The sequence below is a fragment of the Oncorhynchus kisutch genome, linkage group LG8 (assembly GCF_002021735.2).
Source record: "Oncorhynchus kisutch isolate 150728-3 linkage group LG8, Okis_V2, whole genome shotgun sequence".
In the NCBI taxonomy this organism is placed as follows: Eukaryota; Metazoa; Chordata; class Actinopteri; order Salmoniformes; family Salmonidae; genus Oncorhynchus; species Oncorhynchus kisutch.
The window spans coordinates 34,993,199-35,012,213 of NC_034181.2; the positions used below are offsets into that span (position 1 = coordinate 34,993,199).

At 41.2% G+C, this 19,015-nt stretch overlaps 2 long non-coding RNA genes and 1 pseudogene across 3 annotated transcripts; 2 read left to right on the plus strand and 1 right to left on the minus strand.

The window, feature by feature from the left end:
- Nucleotides 1–53: 53 nt before the first annotated feature.
- LOC116374837 (uncharacterized) lies at nt 54–4,632 on the plus strand. Its single transcript, XR_004210792.1, has 3 exons — nt 54–434; nt 2,259–2,405; nt 3,152–4,632. It is a non-coding gene; the product is annotated as an uncharacterized LOC116374837 (long non-coding RNA).
- On the minus strand, nt 3,640–15,107 carry LOC109895802 (uncharacterized). 2 transcript variants are annotated; one of them, XR_002256034.2, is made up of 4 exons: nt 15,000–15,107; nt 14,241–14,373; nt 4,401–4,501; nt 3,640–4,089 (listed from the first exon to the last, which is right to left on the minus strand). It is a non-coding gene; the product is annotated as an uncharacterized LOC109895802 (long non-coding RNA). The 2 variants fall into 2 exon arrangements; XR_002256035.2 differs by having other exon boundaries at nt 14,914–15,008.
- Nucleotides 15,108–15,158: 51 nt separating this feature from the next.
- Nucleotides 15,159–18,946, plus strand: LOC109895801 (cytochrome c oxidase subunit 6A, mitochondrial-like; annotated as a pseudogene).
- Nucleotides 18,947–19,015: the final 69 nt, after the last annotated feature.

A 19,015-nucleotide genomic window follows, 5' to 3' on the forward strand; every position in this document is an offset into this window, starting at 1 on the left:
TGAATAGCGTAGGCTGCATTTACACACAGTCCAATTCTGATATTTTTCCACTAATTGGTATTTTGACCAATCACATCAAAACTTTTTCCGTGCCGATTGGTCAAAATAACAATTAGTGCCTGTGTAGACCAGTGTTTTCTAACTCCAGTCCTCGAGTAGCCCAACAGTACACATTTTAGATGTAGCCCCGGACAAGCACATCGGATTCAATTTATCATCAACCCCACAAGACATGCCACCAGCGGTCTCTTCACACTCCCCAAATCCAGAGCAGATTGTGGGAGGCGCACAGCATTAAATAGAGCCATAACTACGTGGAACTATATTCCACATCAGGAGCAAGCAGCTACAGATGCAAGCAGTAAAAATATATGTTTATTTTAAACATAAAAGTACACCTTATGGAACAGCGGGGACTGTGAAAGGACACACAGGTACAGACACACACATTGTAATATTGTGGTATCATACATTTTGTGTTGTAGCTATATAGTGGTGTATTCTTATATGATGTACTGTTATGTCTTGTTTTGTGTAAGTGCCTTAATGTGTTTGGACCTCAGGAAGAGTAGTGAGGATGGGGATCGCTAATAAATACAAAAAATTGTAACCGTTGAGTTTGTCCGGGGCTACAGCAAAAATGTGTGCTATTGGGTTAATCGAGGACTGGTGTTGGGGACACACTGGTGTAGATGAAACCTTACAAATATAGACTGATCGGAACAGTGAAAGTTTTAAACCATTTAAATCATCACCACCTGCTCTCAAATCATTGGCGGGCAATGTCATTGACTTATGGCATCAATATGTGTCTTTTAAAATAATATCTGTCAAATAACTTACATACAGGGAGGGACCAGGATATCTGGTCACAATGTGGATGCATAAGCGACATGTTTTACTATCATGTGTAGATGTATGTGGGTACAATCAGAATGTGGTACAGATCAAGACAAAGGATGTATAGTGTAATATACTCTAGTGCAGGTGTTTCCAACCTTGTTCCTGGAGATTAATTAACCTGGTTCAGCTAATTATTAGAATCAGGTGTGCTAGATTAGGGTTGGAGTGAACCTACAGAATGGTAGCTCTCCAGGAACAGGGTTGGAGTGAACCTACAGGATGGTAGCTCTCCAGGAACAGGGTTGGAGTGAACCTACAGGATGGTAGCTCTCCATGAACAGGGTTGGAGTGAACCTACAGGATGGTAGCTCTCCAGGAACAGGGTTGGAGTGAACCTACAGGATGGTAGCTCTCCAGGAACAGGGTTGGAGTGAACCTACAGGATGGTAGCTCTCCAGGAACAGGGTTGGAGTGACCCTACAGGATGGTAGCTCTCCAGGAACAGGGTTGGAGTGACCCTACAGGATGGTAGCTCTCCAGGAACAGGGTTGGAGTGAACCTACATGAGGGTAGCGCTCCAGGAACAGGGTTGGACATTTCCATTTCATGACTCCAGTCTAGTCTTGTACAATGACTTACTGAGTCGGTCTCTATGCATATGATCCTGTCGCTTGAAAAATATATATTTTTATCACAATGAGACTTAGACCTGTTAAATAAAACAAAACGTATCCAGTATTGAAAATGTGATTCAATGCACCTTTATCACTATACACAGGTCTGTAAGTGTTTATGATAGTGTCTGTTTGTGCAGTAACCTGTGTACAATTGTGTACTTTGCATCCGGCACACTCTGTTAATCATCCAAAGCTCGCCCCTTAAGGCCATGAGTCTATATAAATAATTTGTGTGCTAGATCATTGAGTCTCTTCAACACCAAAATAAGGGCTTCTCACACTGCTGCTGTTAGCCTTCTGTCTGCCAGTCTGAGTATTATTAGGTATACTGTATGTTGAGACAGGGCTTTGATGCAGACTTGATGCTTTTCAGTAACAGAGCAGTGTAAAGTATGTTTTCTTGTAATTCATGTCCAGTTGTCCTGTCATAGTTTCTTCTGAGGAAATATTATTTTAGTTGAGTCAATGTGCACTGCAAGGTATTTTACCCAGTACATATACAGTACCTCATTTCAGCTGGTTATGTAAAATGTACTTACATTATGCCACAAGGGCAAAACGGTCAGTTTTCTAGAATGAGACTGTGGGTCACCTTCCCATTTCAACCATGCTGCTATACTGTTAAATTTAACTTATTCATTAGAGTTAGTAAAGCAATACTAGTATGTGACCAGTCTCAAAATGGTCATGTGGATATTTGAACGCTCTGTATGTGGCCCCTCGTGTGTGTCTCTTTAGGGCTGGCGGTGCATGAACCCATCTCAAGGGCACTATGGAAGTTCATGATTGGGCCAACCCTGACAGCTGGCCTGTGCTGGACTATGCTGACACTGGCTGCTACTGTGGGAAGGGCAGCTTGGGCACACCTGTGAATCCACTGGACAGGTATGCAGTCAAAACTTGTATTCTGCAACAGTAACCTCTTTAGGATGTTCTCATCATCTGCATCTTGTAGATTGGAGAAATCACTCTTATTTCCCCCTTAAACTTGCCATGCCATTTACCTGGCCTTCTCTTCCCCCGCAGTGGCCTACCTCCCTGCGTTCTGTTAGTTCTGTACTAGCATGTGCTTCTCTTGAAATCAATAACTGTCGTGATCCAATATGTGCCTCTGGTTATTGGTTGGTTTCAAATCTCCCTTGCTATTCATATTCACCCACAATTCCCTGAATTAAAAAAAAAAAAATTCTGACATACCAAGCTTTAATCAAACATTCTATGACTAATCTTATGTTAAACACTGTGTGCTTCTTCTGTTCAGCAGTCTGGTACAAACCCATGCCATAATGTGATGTTTATATACAGTCACTGAAAGAAATACATCCTTTCTTCTGTACCCTGAGAATGTCATGTTATCAAGCAGCACTGGCATAGCTAACAGCGCATGGCAAACATGGGTCTACTGTTCATAATTTCCTGTTTGCCTCCGATGTAAATCTACTTCAGGGTGCAGTCGGCATAATTACAAAGCTTGTGTTGTTCATATGGACCTCTAGCACACATTTAACATAGCCCACAGACCCTAACTGTCTTACCAGCTCATCCTCACAGTTAAGAACAAGCAGGTGTGCTCCCAGCTCGATACAATTTTCCTTTGCACTGTTCCAGCTGAGTTTCCTTTTTGATGCCAGGTAGCAACTACCCTGGAAGGACCACCAGTCTTCACTACAAGTCCCTGAGGACAGAGGTCAGGGCGTCATGCTGGGTAACACTCAATGTTTTGTACAATGGCTGGGGATGGTCTATTATCTACCAATAAGTTAATTACCTCACTGGAATCTCAAATTCATCATAATTGACATGGTTGATAGTAGCTGGGTCTGAAAGGGACCGGAGGAGCGTGAATGAAGGAAGGGGAGAGTTTATGAACAAGCATCTACAATGTTATCAGCGCTTGACTTCACTTGGTGGTTAATCTAAATAGTTATTATTTCAGGTATTTTCTCCATACATTAATCTCCTCATTCAGTCTCTTCAAACTTTTAGTTAGCTCTATACTCCAGCGTTTTTTATTTGAGATCAAATGTTTGAGGCGACAGTACAGACGGTCACCTTTTATCTGAGGGTTTTTTCATGTTTTACCGTTTTAGAAATGGAAAATAATTCACTTAATGTATTAAAGTTGTCACGTTTATTATTTGGTCCCATATTCCTAGCACACAGTGACTACAGCCTTGTGACTCTGCAAACTTGTTGGATACATTTACAGCTTGGTTGTTTCAGATTATGTTTTGCCTTATAGGAACTGACTGGTTAATGATGACTGGAATAATTATTTCTAAGTGAGCAAATAAGATGTTTCTGAACACTTCTAAATTAGTCCTGATAATAAAGAACGATCATGAATGATGAGTGAGAAAGTTAGCGGCTACAACAAAACATGCTAACCTCACCATTACCAATAACAGGGGAGGTATGATCTTTGTGCCTCTAATTTACTTAAGCATCATAATCCATAATCATAGAACCAATCTTCTGAACTGAGGGGTGGAGCCTTTACAGGCTCTGTAGTAAATGTAGGCAAAGGTGTCATCTCTCAGTGATCACCTAGGTGACTCAGTGATCCAGTCTGTGGCCCGGGGTAAAAAAAGAAAAAGACACTATCAGGACTATACAAAACATTCCTATGATGTACGTTAACTCATGTATTTCCTTATTCTGTTAACAAATCTATTCTGAGGTTAATGGAACGATAAGGGTGTATGATGAGCTCAAGTCAAGTTTTTCAGTTGTCTATACTTTATTAAGTAAAGGAACATTTCCATAGTTGAGTTAAACAGGTTGTATTTCCCCAGAATGTTCATATCAATGACATGAATTGACCCTCTGTGCCAGTTCCACCCCTTTCTGTTCCAATTTGCTCACAGACAAGGCAAATACCTCTTGAAGGCCTCCCTTCACAGGGAATAGGGATGTGCAGGTTGTCAGGGTTAGTTTTGGTCCAGGGGGTAATGCAGGTATCTGGTTTCTCTTTGGGGTTCCTGCAGCGGAAAATCACATTTGTAATGTTCTTTTGTTTGAGGGAATACAAAGGTTGAGGTCCATGTGATAAAAATGAATAAAAAAACATACCAAATTTTTTTATTAAAAAAAATCTGGGACATAAACCAAAGGCTCTGGGTCTTTCTTGTGGCGGTCCTCGTGAGCCAGTTTCATCATAGCGCTTGATGGTTTTACGACTGCACTTGAAGAAACTTTCAAAGTTCTTAATTTTCCGTATTGACTGACATGTCTTTAAAGTAATGGACTGTCGTTTCTCTTTGCTTATGAGCTGTTTTTGCCATAATATGGTCATGGTATTTGACCAAATAGGGCTATCTTCTGTATACTACCCCTACCTTGTCACAACAACTGATTGGCTCAAGCGCATTAAAGAAGGAAGTGAATTCAACAAATTAACTTAAGGCACACCTGTTTCTTTATTTTATTTAATTGAAATGTATTACAGGTGACTACCTCATGAAGCTTTGAGGGAATGCCAAGGGTGGCTACTAAGAATCTCAATAGAAAATAATTTAACACTTTTTGGTTACCACATGATTCCATATGTGTTATTTCATAGTTTGTCGTCGCTACTATTCTACAAGGTAGGAAAGTCGAAAGAAAGAAAAACCCTTGAGTGTGTGTGTACATACAGTTGAAGTCATTAAAACTTGTTTTTCAACCACTCAACCACAAACTATATTTTTGGAAAGATGTTTAGGACATTTACTTTGCATGATAAGTCATTTTTCCAAAAATTGTTAAGACAGATTCACTGTATCACAATTCCAGTGGGTCAGAAGTTTACATACACTAAGTTAACTGTGAATTAAACAGCTTGGCAAATTCCAGAAAATGTCATGGCTTTAGAAGCTTCTGAAAGGCTAATGGACATCATGAGTCAATTGGAGGTGAACCTGTGGATGTATTTCAAGGCCAACATTCAATCTCAGTGCCTCTTTGCTTGACATCATGGGAAATTCAAAAGAAATCAGCCAAGACCTCAATGTCTGGTTCATCCTTGGAACAATTTCCAAACGGCTGAAGGTACCACGTTCATCTGTAGAAACAATAGTATGCAAGTATAAACACCATGGGACCACGCAGCCGTCTTACCGTTCTGTCTCCAAGAGATTAATGTACTTTGGTGCGAAAAGTGCAAATCAATCCCAGAACAACAACGGACCTTGTGAAGATGCTGGAGGAAATGTGTACAAAAGTATCTAAATCCACATAACCTGAAAGGCCGCTCAGCAAGGAAGAAGCCACTGCTCCAAAACCAACATTAAAAAGCCAGACTAAGGTTTGCAACTGCACATGGGGACAAACATTGTACCTTTTGGAGAAATGTCCTCTAGTCTGATGAAACAAAAATAAAACTGTTTGACCATCGTTATCAAATCACATTTATATAGTCCTTACTATATATCAAAGTGCTGTACAGAAGCCCAGCCTAAAACCCCAAACAACAGCAAGCAATGCAGGTGTAGAAGCACGGTGGCTAGGAAAAACAACCTAGAGAGGAGCCAGGCTCTGAGGGGTGGCCAGTCCTCTTCTGGCATTGCCGGGTGATTTTAACAGATTATGGCCAAGATGTTCAAATGTTCATAAATGACCAGCATGGTCAAATAATAGTAATCACAGTGAACAGGTCAGGGTTCCATAGCCGCAAGCAGAACAGTTAACTGGAGCAGCAGCACGGCCAGGTAGACTGGGGACAACAAAGAGTCATCATGCCAGATAGTCCTGAGGCATGGTCCTAGGGCAGGTCCTCCGAGAGAAAGAAAGAGAGAATTAGAGAGAGCATACTTAAATTCACACAGGACACCGGATAAGACAGGATAAATACTCCAGATATAACAGACTGACCGTAGCCCCCCGACACAAACTATTGCAGCATAAATACTGGAGGCTGAGACAGGAGGGGTCAGGAGACACTGTGGCCCCATCCGATGATACCCCCGGACAGGGCCAAACAGGCAGGATATAACCCCACCCACTTTACCAAAGCACAGCCCCCACACCACTAGAGGGATATCTTCAACCACCAACTTACCATCCTGAGACAAGGCCGAGTATAGCCCACAAAGATCTCCGCCACGGCACAACCCAAGGGGGGGCGCCAACCCAGACTGGAAGACCACATCAGTGACTCAACCCACTCAAGTGACACACCCCTCCTAGGGACGGCATGGAAGAGCACCAGTTAGCCAGTGACTTAGCCCCTGTAATAGGGTTAGAGGCAAAGAATTCCAGTGGAGAGAGGGGAACTGGCCAGGCAGAGACAGCAAGGGCGGTTAGTCACTCCAGTGCCTTTCCGTTCACCTTCACACTCCTGGGCCAGACTACACTCAATCATAGGACCTACTGAAGAGATGACTCTTCAATAAAGACAAAGGTTGAGACAGAGTCTGCGTCTCTCACATGGGTAGGCAGACCATTCCATAAAAATGGAGCTCTATAGGAGAAAGCCCTGCCTCCAGCTGTTTGCTTAGAAATTCTAGGGACAGTAAGGAGGCCTGCGTCTTGTGACCGTAGTGTACGTGTAGGTATGTACGGCAGGACCAAATCGGAAAGATAGGTAGGAGCAAGCCCATGTAATGCTTTGTAGGTTAGCAGTAAAACCTTAATCAGCCCTTGCCTTAACAGGAAGCCAGTGTAGGGAGGCTAGCACTGGAGTAATATGATATATTTTTTTGGTTCTAGTCAGGATTCTAGCAGCCGTATTTAGCACTAACTGAAGTTTATTTAGTGCTTTATCCGGGTAGCCGGAAAGTAGAGCATTACAGTAGTCTAACCTAGAAGTACCAAAAGCATGGATTCATTTTTCTGCATAATTCTTGGACAGAAAATGTCTGATTTTTGCAATGTTATGTAAATGGAAAAAGCTGTCCTTGAAACAGTCTAGATATGTTCGTCAAAAGAGCGATCAGGGTCCAGAGTAACGCCGATGTCCTTCAGGTTTTATTTGAGACGACTGTACAACCATCAAGATTAATTGTCAGATTCAATAGAAGATCTTTGTTTTTTGGGACCTAGAACAAGCATCTCTGTTTTGTCCGAGTTTAAAAGTAGAACATTTGCAGCCATCCACTTCCTTATGTCTGAAACACAGGCTTCCAGCGAGGGCAAATTTGGGGCTTCACCATGTTTCATTAAAATGTACAGCTGTGTGTCATCCGCATAGCAGTGAAAGTTAACATTATGTTTTTGAATGACATCCCCAAGAGGTCAAATATATAGTGAAAATAGTGGTCCTAAAAACGGAACCTTGAGGAACACCGAAATTTACAGTTGATTTGTCAGAGGACAAACCATTCACAGAGACAAACTGATATCTTTCTGACAGATAAGATCTAAACCCAGACCAGAACTTGTCCCCGTAGACCAATTTGGGTTTCCAATCTCTGTGGTGATCGATGGTATCAAAAGCAGCACTAAGGTCTAGGAGCACGAGGACAGATGCAGCGCCTCGGTCTGATGCCATTAAAGGTAATTTACCACCTTCACAAGTGCAGTCTCAGTGCTATGATGGGGTCTAAAACCAGACTGAAGCATGTCATATACATTGTTGGTCTTCAGGAAGGCAGTGAGTTGCTGCGCAACAGCTTTTTCTAAAATTTTAGAGAGGAATGGAAGATTCGATATAGGCAGATAGTTTTTTATATTTTCTGGGTCAAGGTTTGGCTTTTTCAAGAGAGGCTTTATTACTGCCACTTTTAGTGAGTTTGGTACACATCCGGTGGATAGAGAGATGTTTATTATGTTCAACATAGGAGGGCCAAGCACAGGAAGCAGCTCTTTCAGTAGTTTAGTTGGAATAGGGTCCAGTGTGCAGCTTGACGATTTAGAGGCCATGATTATTTTCATCTTTGTGTCAAGAGATATAGTACTAAAACACTTGTGTCTCCTTTGATCCTAAGTCCTGGCAGAGTTGTGCAGACTCAGGACAACTGAGCTTTGGAGGAATACGCAGATTTAAAGAGGAGTCCGTAATTTACTTTCTAATGATCATGATCTTTTCCTCAAAGAAGTTCATGAATGTATTACTGCTGAAGTAAAAGCCATGCTCTCTTGGGGAAAGCTGCTTTTTAGTTAGCTTTGCGACAGTATCAAAAATACATTTTGAATTGTTCTTATTTTCCTCAATTAAGTTGGAAAAATAGGATGATCGAGCTGCAGTGAGGGCTCTTCGATACTGCACGGTACTGTCTTTCCAAGCTAGTCGGAAGACTTCCAGTTTGGTATGGCGCCATTTTCTGGAAGCTTGCTTCAGAGCTCGGGTATTTTCTGTATACCAGGGAGCTAGTTTCTTATGACAAATGTTTTTAGGGGTGCAACTGCATCTAGGGTATTGCGCAAGGTTAAATTGAGTTCCTCAGTTAGGTGGTTAACTGATTCTTGTCCTCTGCCTTCCTTAGGTAGGCAGAGGGAGTCTGGAAGGGCATCAAGGAATCTTTGACTTGTCTGAGAATTTATAGCACGACTTTTGATGCTCCTTGGTTGGGGTCTGAGCAGATTATTTGTTGCGATTGCAAACGTATTCAAATGGTGGTCCAATAGTCCAGGATTATGAGGAAAAACATTAAGATCCACAACATTTATTCCATGGGACAAAACTAGTTCCAGAATATGACTGTGGCAGTGTGTAGGTCCGGAGACATGTTGGACAAAACCCACTGAGTCGATGATGGCTCCGAAAGCCTTTTGGAGTGGGTCTGTGGACTTTTCCATATGAATATTAAAGTCACCAAAAATGTGAATATTATCTGCCATGACTACAAGGTCCAATAGGAATTCAGGGAACTCGGTGAGGAACGCTGTATATGGCCCAGGAGGCCTGTAGCTATAAAAAGTGATTGAGTAGGCTGCATAGATTTCATGACAAGAAGCTCAAAAGACAAATGTCAGGTTTTTTTTGTAAATTGAAATTTGCTATCGTAAATGTTAGCAACACCTCCGCCTTTGAGGGATATGGTCACTAGTGTAACCAGGAGGCGAGGACTCATTTAACACCGTAAATTCATCAGGCTTAAGCCATGTTTCAGTCAGGCCAATCACATCAAGATTATGATCAGTGATTAGTTCATCGATTATAACTGCCTTGGAAGTGAGGGATCTAACATTAAGTAGCCCTTATGTTTGGAGGAAAAAGGGGGAGACTTGCAAGCTGAAGAACACCATCACAACCATGAAGCACGGGGGTGGCAGTATCATGCTGTGGGGGTGCTTTGCTGCAGGAGGAACTGGTGCACTTCACAAAATAGATGACATCATGAGCAAAGGACAATTCTGTGGATATATTGAAGCAACATCCCAAGACATCATTCAGGAAGTTAAAGCTTGGTTGCAAATGGGTCTTCCAAATGGACAATGACCCCAAGCATACTTCCAAAGTTGTGGCAAAATGGCTTAAGGACAACAAAGTCAAGGTATTGGAGTGGCCATCAAAGCCCTGACCTCAATCTCATTTGTGAAAATGTGTGTGCGGGCAAGGAGGCCTACAAACCTGACTCAGTTACACCAGCTCTGTCAGGAGGAATGGGCCAAAATTCACCCAACATATTGTGGGAAGCTTGTGGAAGGCTACTCAAAACGTTTGACCCAAGTTAAACAATTTAAAGGCAATGCTACCAAATACTAATTGAGCATGTAAACTTCTGACCCACTGGGAATGTGATGAAAGAAATAGAAGCTGAAATAAATCACTAATATTATTCTGACATTTCACATTCTTAAAATAAAAAGTGGTGATCCTAACTGACCTAAGACAGAGAATTTTTACTAGGATTAAATGTCAAGAATTGTGAAACTGAGTTTAAATGTATTTGGCCAAGGTGTATGTAAACCTCTGACTTCAACTGTACATACCCAGTACCTGTAATGTCTTCCATTATCTCACAGGCAATAACATTAGCTTTTGTCTAGCAACCATGCAGATTTATTTTATTTTTTAACCTTTATTAAACCAGGTAGGCAAGTTGAGAACAAGTTCTCATTTACAATTGCGACCTGGCCAAGATAAAGCAAAGCAGTTCGACACATACAACAACACAGAGTTATATACAGTGCCTTAGGAAAGTATTCAGACCCCTTGACTTTTTCCATAGTTACGTTACAGCCTTATTCTAAAATGGATTACATAAAAACATTTCCTCAGCAATCTACACATAACGACAAAGTGAAAACAGGTGTTGATATTTTTGCAAATGAATTCAAAAGAAATACCTTATTTACATAAGTATTCAGACACTTTGCTATGAGACTCAAAATTGAGAGCTCAGGTGCATCCTGTTTCCATCAATCATCCTTGATGTTTCTACAACTTGATTGGAGTCCATCTGTGGTAAATTCAATTGATTGGACATGATTTGGAAAGGCACACACCTGTCTATATAAACAGGTTCCACAGATGACAGTGAATGTCAGAGCAAAAACCAAGCCATGAGGCCGAAGGAATTGTCAGTAGAGCTCCGAGACAGGATTGCGTGGATGCACAGATCTGGGGAAGGGTACCAAAAAATGTCTGCAGCATTGAATGACCCCAAGAACACAGTGACCTCCATCATTCTTAAATGGAAGAAACCAAACTGAGCAATCGGGGGAGAAGGGCCTCGGTCAGGGAGGTGACCAAGAACCTGATGGTCACGGACAGCGCTCTAGATTTCCTCTGTAGAGATCGTTGTCCTTCTGAAAGGTTCTTCCATCTCTGCAGCACTCCACCAATCAGGCCTTCATGGTAGTGGCCGGACGGAAGCCACTCCTCAGTAAAAAGCACACAACAGTCCGCTTGGAATTTGCCAAAAGGCACCTTAAACAACTTCTTATGGCTCAAATCCCATTAACGGGATCGATTTGACAACAGCCAGTGAAAGTGCAGGGCGCGAAATTCAAACAACAGAAATCTCATAATTAACATTCCTCAAACATACAAGTTTATACACTATTTTAAAGATAAACTTGTTGTTAATCCAACCACAGTGTCCGATTTCAAAAAGGCTTTACGACGAAAGCATACCATGTGATTATGTTAGGTCAGCGCCTAGTCACAAAAAAACAGCCATTTTCCAGCCAAAGAGAGGAGTCACAAAAAGCAGAAATAGAGAGAAAATGAATCCCTAACCTTTGATGATGATCATCAGATGGCACTCATAGGACTTCATGTTACACAATACATGTATGTTTTGTTCGATAAAGTTCATATTTATATACAAAAATCTCAGTTTACATTGGCGCGTTATGTTCAGTAATGTTTTGCCTCCAAAACATCCAGTGATTTTGCAGAGAGCCACATCAATTTACAGAAATACTCATCATAAACGTTGATGAAAATACAAGTGTTATGCATAGTTTTAAAGAAACTTCTCCTTAATGCAACCACTGTGTCAGATTTCAAAAAAGCTTTTCGCCGAAAGAACATCATGCGATAATCTGAGTTCCACGCTCAGCCACCAAAACAAGCCATACAGATACCCGCCATGTTGTGGAGTCAACAAAAGTCAGAAATAGCATTATAAATATTCACTTACCTTTGATGATCTTCATAGGAATGCACTCCCAGGAATCCCAGTTCCACAATAAATGTTTGTTTTGTTTTATAAAGTCCATCATTTATGTCCAAATACCTCCTTTTTGTTTGCGTGTTTAGTCCAGTAATTCAAATGCACAAGGCGCGGGCACTAAGTACAGACAAAGTCACAAAAGTTCCATTACAGTTCATAGAAACATGTCAAACGATGTATATAATCAATCCATAGGATGTTTTTATCATAAATCTTCAATAATATTCCAACCGGACAACTCCTATGTCATTAGAAATGAAAGGGAACGGAGCTCATGCTCACGGCCATGCGTGACTAAACTAAAGGCTTTCAACCAGACCCCTGGTTGAAACAGCTCTTATTCGCCACCCTTTCACAATATAAGCCTGAAACAACGTTCTAAAGACTGTTGACATCTAGTGGAAGCCTTAGGAAGTGCAATCTGACCCCATTTACACTGTATATTGGATAGGCAATCACTTGAAAAACTATAAACCTCAGATTTCCCACTTCCTGGTTGGATTTGTCTCAGGTTTTTGCCTGCCATATGAGTTCTGTTATACTAAAAATATAAATCCATTCAGGAAGTATTTTTTGTTTTTGTTTTGTAGTTTTCTATTCAATGCCATTACAGTATCCATTGACTTAGGACTCAAATTGCAGTTCCTATGCCTTCCAGTAGATGTCAACAGTCTTTAGAAATTGTTTCAGGCTTGTATTCTGAAAAATGAGGGAGTAAGAGCAGTCTGAATGAGTGGACCCTGCCGTGTCAAAGAGCTTTTTCATGCGTGCGACCGAGAGAGTGCCTTTCTTGTTTACCTTTTATATTGACAACGTTATTGTCCGGTCGAAATATTATCGATTATTTAGGCTAAAAACAACCTGAGGATTGAATATAAACATCATTTGACATGTTTCTATGAACTTTACGGATAGAATTTGGATTTGTCGTCTGCCTGTTGTGACTGTGTTTGAGGCTGTGGATTACTGAAGAAAACGCGCAAACAAAACGGAGGTTTTCGGATATAAAGAGAAACTTGATCGAACAAAAGCAACATCTATTGAATAAATGAATGTTTTCTGAGTGCAAACCATATGAAGATCATCAAAGGTAAGTGATTAATTGTCTCTCTATTTCTGACTTGTGTAACTCTTGGCTAGTTACTGTTTGTAATGATTTGTCTGCTGGGCTATGTTCTCAAACAATTGTAAGGTATGCTTTCGCAGTAAAGCATTTTTTAAATCTGACACCGTGGTTGGATTCACAAGAAGTTCATCTTTAAACCTATGTAAAATAGTTGTATCTTTTCTCAATTTTTATATAATGAGTATTTCTGTATTTGAATTTGGCGCTCTGCAATCTCACTGTATGTTGGCCAGGTGTCCCACATACCCTAGAGAGGTTGACTCTCAGACCATGAGAAACAAGATTCCCTGGTCTGATGAAACCAAGATTGAACTGTTTGGCCTGAATGCCAAGTCTGAAGAAAACCTAGCACCTTCCCTAAGGTGACGCATGGTTGTGGCAGCATCATGCTGTGGGGATGTTTTTTCAGTGGCAGGGACTGGCAAAGATCGAGGCAAAAGTTGAACGGCGAAAAGTACAGAGATCCTTGTTGAAAACCTGCTCAAGACCTCAGACTGGGGTGAAGGTTCACCTTCCAACAGGACAATGACCCTAAGCACACAGCCAAGACAATGCAGGAGTGGCTTCGGGACAAGTCTCTGAATGTCCAAGAGGCCCAGCCAGAGCCCGGATTTGAACCCGATCTCTGGAGAAACCTCAAAATAGCTGTGCAGAAACACTCCCGATCCAACCTGACAGAGCTTGAGAGGATCTGCAGAGAAGAATGGGAGAAACTCCCCAAATACAGTTGTCAAGCTTGTAGCGTCATACCCAAGAAGACTCGAGGCTGCCAAAGGTGCTACAACAAAGCACTGAGTAAAGGGTCTGAATACTTATGTAAATGTGATCCGTTTTTTTTTATACATTTGCAAACATTTCTAAACCTGTTCTTGGCTAGGTCATTATGGGGTTTGAACGATTTAATACATTTTTGAATAAGGCTGTACCGCAACAAAATGTAGAAAAAGTCAAGGGGTCTGAATACTTTCCAAATACACTAACTGGTATTCTAACACTGTGGTATAAGAACATCTTTATGACAGTGTTATAATGTATTGTTCAGGTAAGTACCTAACAAGGAATGCTGCCATATAAGTGAACAGCCTTTGTAAAAGCACTGGACCGACGGTGTGTCATCATGGACCACTCCTGCATCACTTCCTCCTTGGACCCAATGTGGTGGACCATTTTAAGTAGTCCATTTCTGTGTAGACAATGAAATTAAATGCATTACAAAATACAGTGCTAAAAGGCTTGCCACTGGCCGTACCCTGTGCACCTAGGCAGTATATTAAGGGAGACCTATGGCAACAACACAAAAATGCTACAAACATTGGTAAGGGCAGATAACAGCCAAGGGACAGAATAGGCTCAGACAATGCACATCAGGACAAGAGGGATATCACAACACCAGATAATGGGGAAATCTGTTGGCAACAATGAAATACATTGTAAAAGCAGGCATAAGGGATAAAGTATCACTGGGTAAAAACTGGTTGAATCAATGTTGTTTTCACATTTAAACCGTGAAAATCAGTGATGGCAACATGGAAACCGAACTGGATTTGCAAAAAGCCATCAAAAAGCCTAGGTTCGCCCATGGCTAGTTACCTTGCAGCAAACGTAGCTAGTTATAGCTAATCTACTGAGTAGTTTTAGCCTTAGTTTACCATAAATTTTACAATTACGTTTTCTTATATTATATTATACTTATACGTTTGATTATATTTATTAGTGTACTTACAATCGCTAATACATGTAGGAAATGGATATAGCTAAATGTATGCACAAGTGAAATTACTGTAGCTAGCTAGCAAGCTAGCTGCTTACCAGTTGGCTCCATGTTTATGTTGTGCGGAATAAAATTCTGCGCAGTGATTGGCTTGAACGTACAACGACCCAGGGTAGTTTTAGTGACAGCTACCTTGGGTACGCGTCTACCGTGGAGCCCCATTAGAAGAGCACGTGTCCCCTACATCACTTCCGCTCATCTGATCGGTCAGAAAGACTGCGAAAATGGTGTCTTTTGGACGAATTTCGCAAGCTCTCCTACGGTCCTCAATAATCCAGACCCGTCAACTCTCTGCCTCAGCGGCCCATAGTCATGGGGAGCAAACAGGTAAACCCACACAAACATTTCTCAAATGAAACGATTTAGTAATGACAAGACATAAACAGTTGTTTGAAGGACATAACGTAGTGACCTTGCTCGTTAGCCAACGTAACGTTAGCGTGAGGCAGCATAACAGAGAATTTTACTAATGTAACTAGCTAAGTTAACGTTAGCTACAGGAACTTGGCAAATCAACCACATACACAGGAGTTGTTGGCAATTCAAGTCCCACCTATACTAGCCAGATGGCTAGCAACACTACATGACCTAAAGTATGACACCTGCTCATCGAACATCTCATTCCACAATCATGGGCATTAATATGGAGTTGGGCCCCCCGTTGCTGCTATAAAGCCTCCACTCTTCTGGGAAGGCTTTCCACTAGATTTTGGAATATTGCTGCCGGGACTTCCTTCCATTCAACCACAAGCATTAGTGAGGTAGGGCACAGATGTTGGGTGATTAGGCCTGGCTCGCAGTCGGCTTTCCAATTCATCCCAAAGGTGTTTGATGGGGTTGAGTTCAGGGCTCTATTGCAGGCCAATCAAGTTCTTCCACACTGATTGACAAATTTCTGTATACACTACAGTTCAATAGTTTGGGGTCTCTTTGAAATGTACTTGTTTTTGAAAGAAAAACAAAAATATTTCATTTTAAAATGACATCAAATCGATCAGAAATACTATTGTAGCTGAAAACGTTTTAAAATGTTTTTATTTATGGAATATCTACATAAGCATACAGAGGCCCATTATCAGCAACCATCACTCCTGTGTTCCAATGGCACGTTGTTAGCTAATCCAAGTTTATCATTTTAAAAGACTGCACACAGCTTAGAGGGAACATTGCATTCGGACCAATTATAGTTACCTTGAGTTTTTACACTTGTAGGATGGCCAGCTTTAGGTTGAGTAAATCAACTGAGATGTCAACTGAGCACTGAGTGTATACCAAGCTTTTTATTTTCTATACCTTACATTTTAATTCAGCTCGTCATGCTAATTTAGCTTTTTGCGACTGGCAGAAACAACTTTGAAGACAAAGACCATAAAATGTAAAATCTTCAAGTTATGAGAAACATGCACCGATATGTCAGAGCTCTGTGCTTATGAACGGATGTATTGGGTTATGAAATCTGACTATTTGGATAAATTTCACTCGGAAAGTATTCAAACACCTTCCCCTTTTCAAAATGTTATGTTACAGCCTTATTCTAAAATTGAGGAAAATGTTTTATTTAAATCACACACACTACCCCATAATGACAAAGCAAAAACAGGTTTAGACATTTTTGCAAAAAACATAAGTATTCAGAGACTCAAATTGATCATCCTTGATATTTCTACAATTTGATTGGAATCCACCTGTGGTAGGTTCAATTGATTGGAAATTATTTTGAAAGGGGCACACCGGGCTATATAAAGTCCCACTGTTGACAGTGCATTTCATAGCAAAAACCAAGCCATGAGGTCGAAGGAATTGTCAGTAGAGCTCCGAGACAGGATTGTGTCGAGGCACAGATCTGGGGAAGGACACCAAAAAATGTCTGCAGCATTGAAGGTCCCCAAGATAAGTGGCCTCCATCATTCTTAAATGGAAGAACTTTGGAACCACCAAGACTCTCTTCCTAGAGATGGCCGCCTGGCCAAACTGAGCAATCGGGGGAGAAGGGCCTTAGCCCAGGGAGGTGACCAAGATCCCAATGGTCACTGACATAGCTCCAGAGTTCCTGTGTGGAAAACCTTCCAGAAGGACAACAATCTCTGCAGCACTCCACCAATCAGGCCTTTATGGTAGTGGCCAGATGGAAGCCACTCCTCAGTAAAATACACATGACAGACCACTTGGAGTTTGCCAAAAGGCACCTAAAGACTCTCCGACCATGAGAAACAAGATTCTCTGGTCTGATGAAACCAAGATTAAACTCTTTGGCCTGAATGCTAAACGTCACATCTGGAGGAAACCTGGCACCATCCTTACGGTGACGCATGGATACTGCAGCTCTGATTGGTTATGGCTCACCCGCCTGTATAGAATATGGGCCGGAGTCATGCCTTTCAATGCAATAGAATCCTACTCCATTACGCTCTGACAATCCTTTGCATAGTTAGTTTTTGTTTTGGTATGGTTCATTGAAAGTAGCTAATATTGCATTAATTCGAAGGGAAACGTTGTTAACTAAAGGGGAAAACTGAAGTGCAATCTCATGCTTCTCTGTATGGGCTGATATTTCTTATGCATGGCAGTCGCAGGTGCGCAGCTCCCCCGGAAGTCAGAGGGAACATTGCTGTCAGGTACTTAGCGCAGTAGGAGGCCCTTCCTTCTCTTTCTAGAACAAGACGACCCTACTGCGTATCGACCTGGTGCCAATGAACCTGACGTTTTCTACTTGTAGAATCACAATGCTTGCCAGTGGCCGAGAACTTGACTTTGAGCCAGTCGGAGAGCACAAACCTCCACGTAGGGAGCCAGAGAAGTCACAAGAGCAATTAGAGGGCACTTTTCCTGGTGTAATCCATCCCCCATTTCATCAGAATTATTCTAAATAAGGAAATCTGCATATAGAAAAAAATATTATTTTTATTTTTTAGTTGTGTTCAGTTTGATACTGTGCACATGCTCATTGGCAAGTTAACTTTAGCTAGATAACTAAACTGAGCCAGGCAGTCACACACATTTCATATGAAATTTGGGTGGTAAGTGCAGCACAATGCTTTACCAAGATAGCTACCTAGCAATAAATGATGAATAAAACATTTAATTCACTCCAATTTCCAATACTGCCAGTTTGCTTTCTAGCTAATGTTAGCTAAATGGTTCACATTGCCATTTAGCACAACATAGCTAGCTAATTTCTCCACTGACTCAACAGCTAACAGGCAGCTGCTTCATTCAAAAATGAATCCATTGTGATTTAATTATGTTGCTGAACATAAAGATCAAATGTATTGCTTCAGTGTAAATAAAGCCTTTGCTTCAGTGTTACTCATCAAATTAAATTTGTTCTTGTTTCTTCTCCAGCCAGAACATGGAAGATCCTCTCCTTTGTAGTTGCCCTTCCGGGGGTTGCAGTGTGCATGTTGAACATGTACCTGAAGATGCAGCAACATGCTGCACACCATGTGGAACCTGAGTTCGTACCTTACAGCCACCTTCGCATTCGCAGCAAGGTCTGATTCAAGTTTTTTTTTAAATTATGACAAAATACTAAATGCATCCAGTTGTTGCAAAACACCTCTGATCGTATAGTTTTAGGTATTATAGTCGCTGTAATTTTGTCTAGAGTATTTACACATTTTAATGTGCCCCCTGTTAGTTGAATTTGTCATTATGTTAACTTAACTCGTCTCTCACCAGCGTTTCCCATGGGGTGATGGCAACAAGAGCCTGTTCCACAACCCTGAAGTAAATGCCCTCCCTGATGGCTATGAAGGACGTGAAGAATGATCACTCTTCTTCCAGATTACCTCATACACTGGGACCAGAGTCTTCCCTCAATGCTTTACTCTGTTACTAGACCACGCTCTTCAAACAGTTTACGCTCCTCTATTCCATTATGTTTAACTATGCATACTTGTCACAAGGGACTCAATGATAGTAAAACCTTTCTGGACCATTTAACACAATGTGTGCTTAAACTTAACTAAAATAAATATTACCTAAATGTGTTTGTCATTATTAAGTCGTGTACACTATCAAGTGGTTTCGTATGTCTCTTTCTCTACCAAATAAG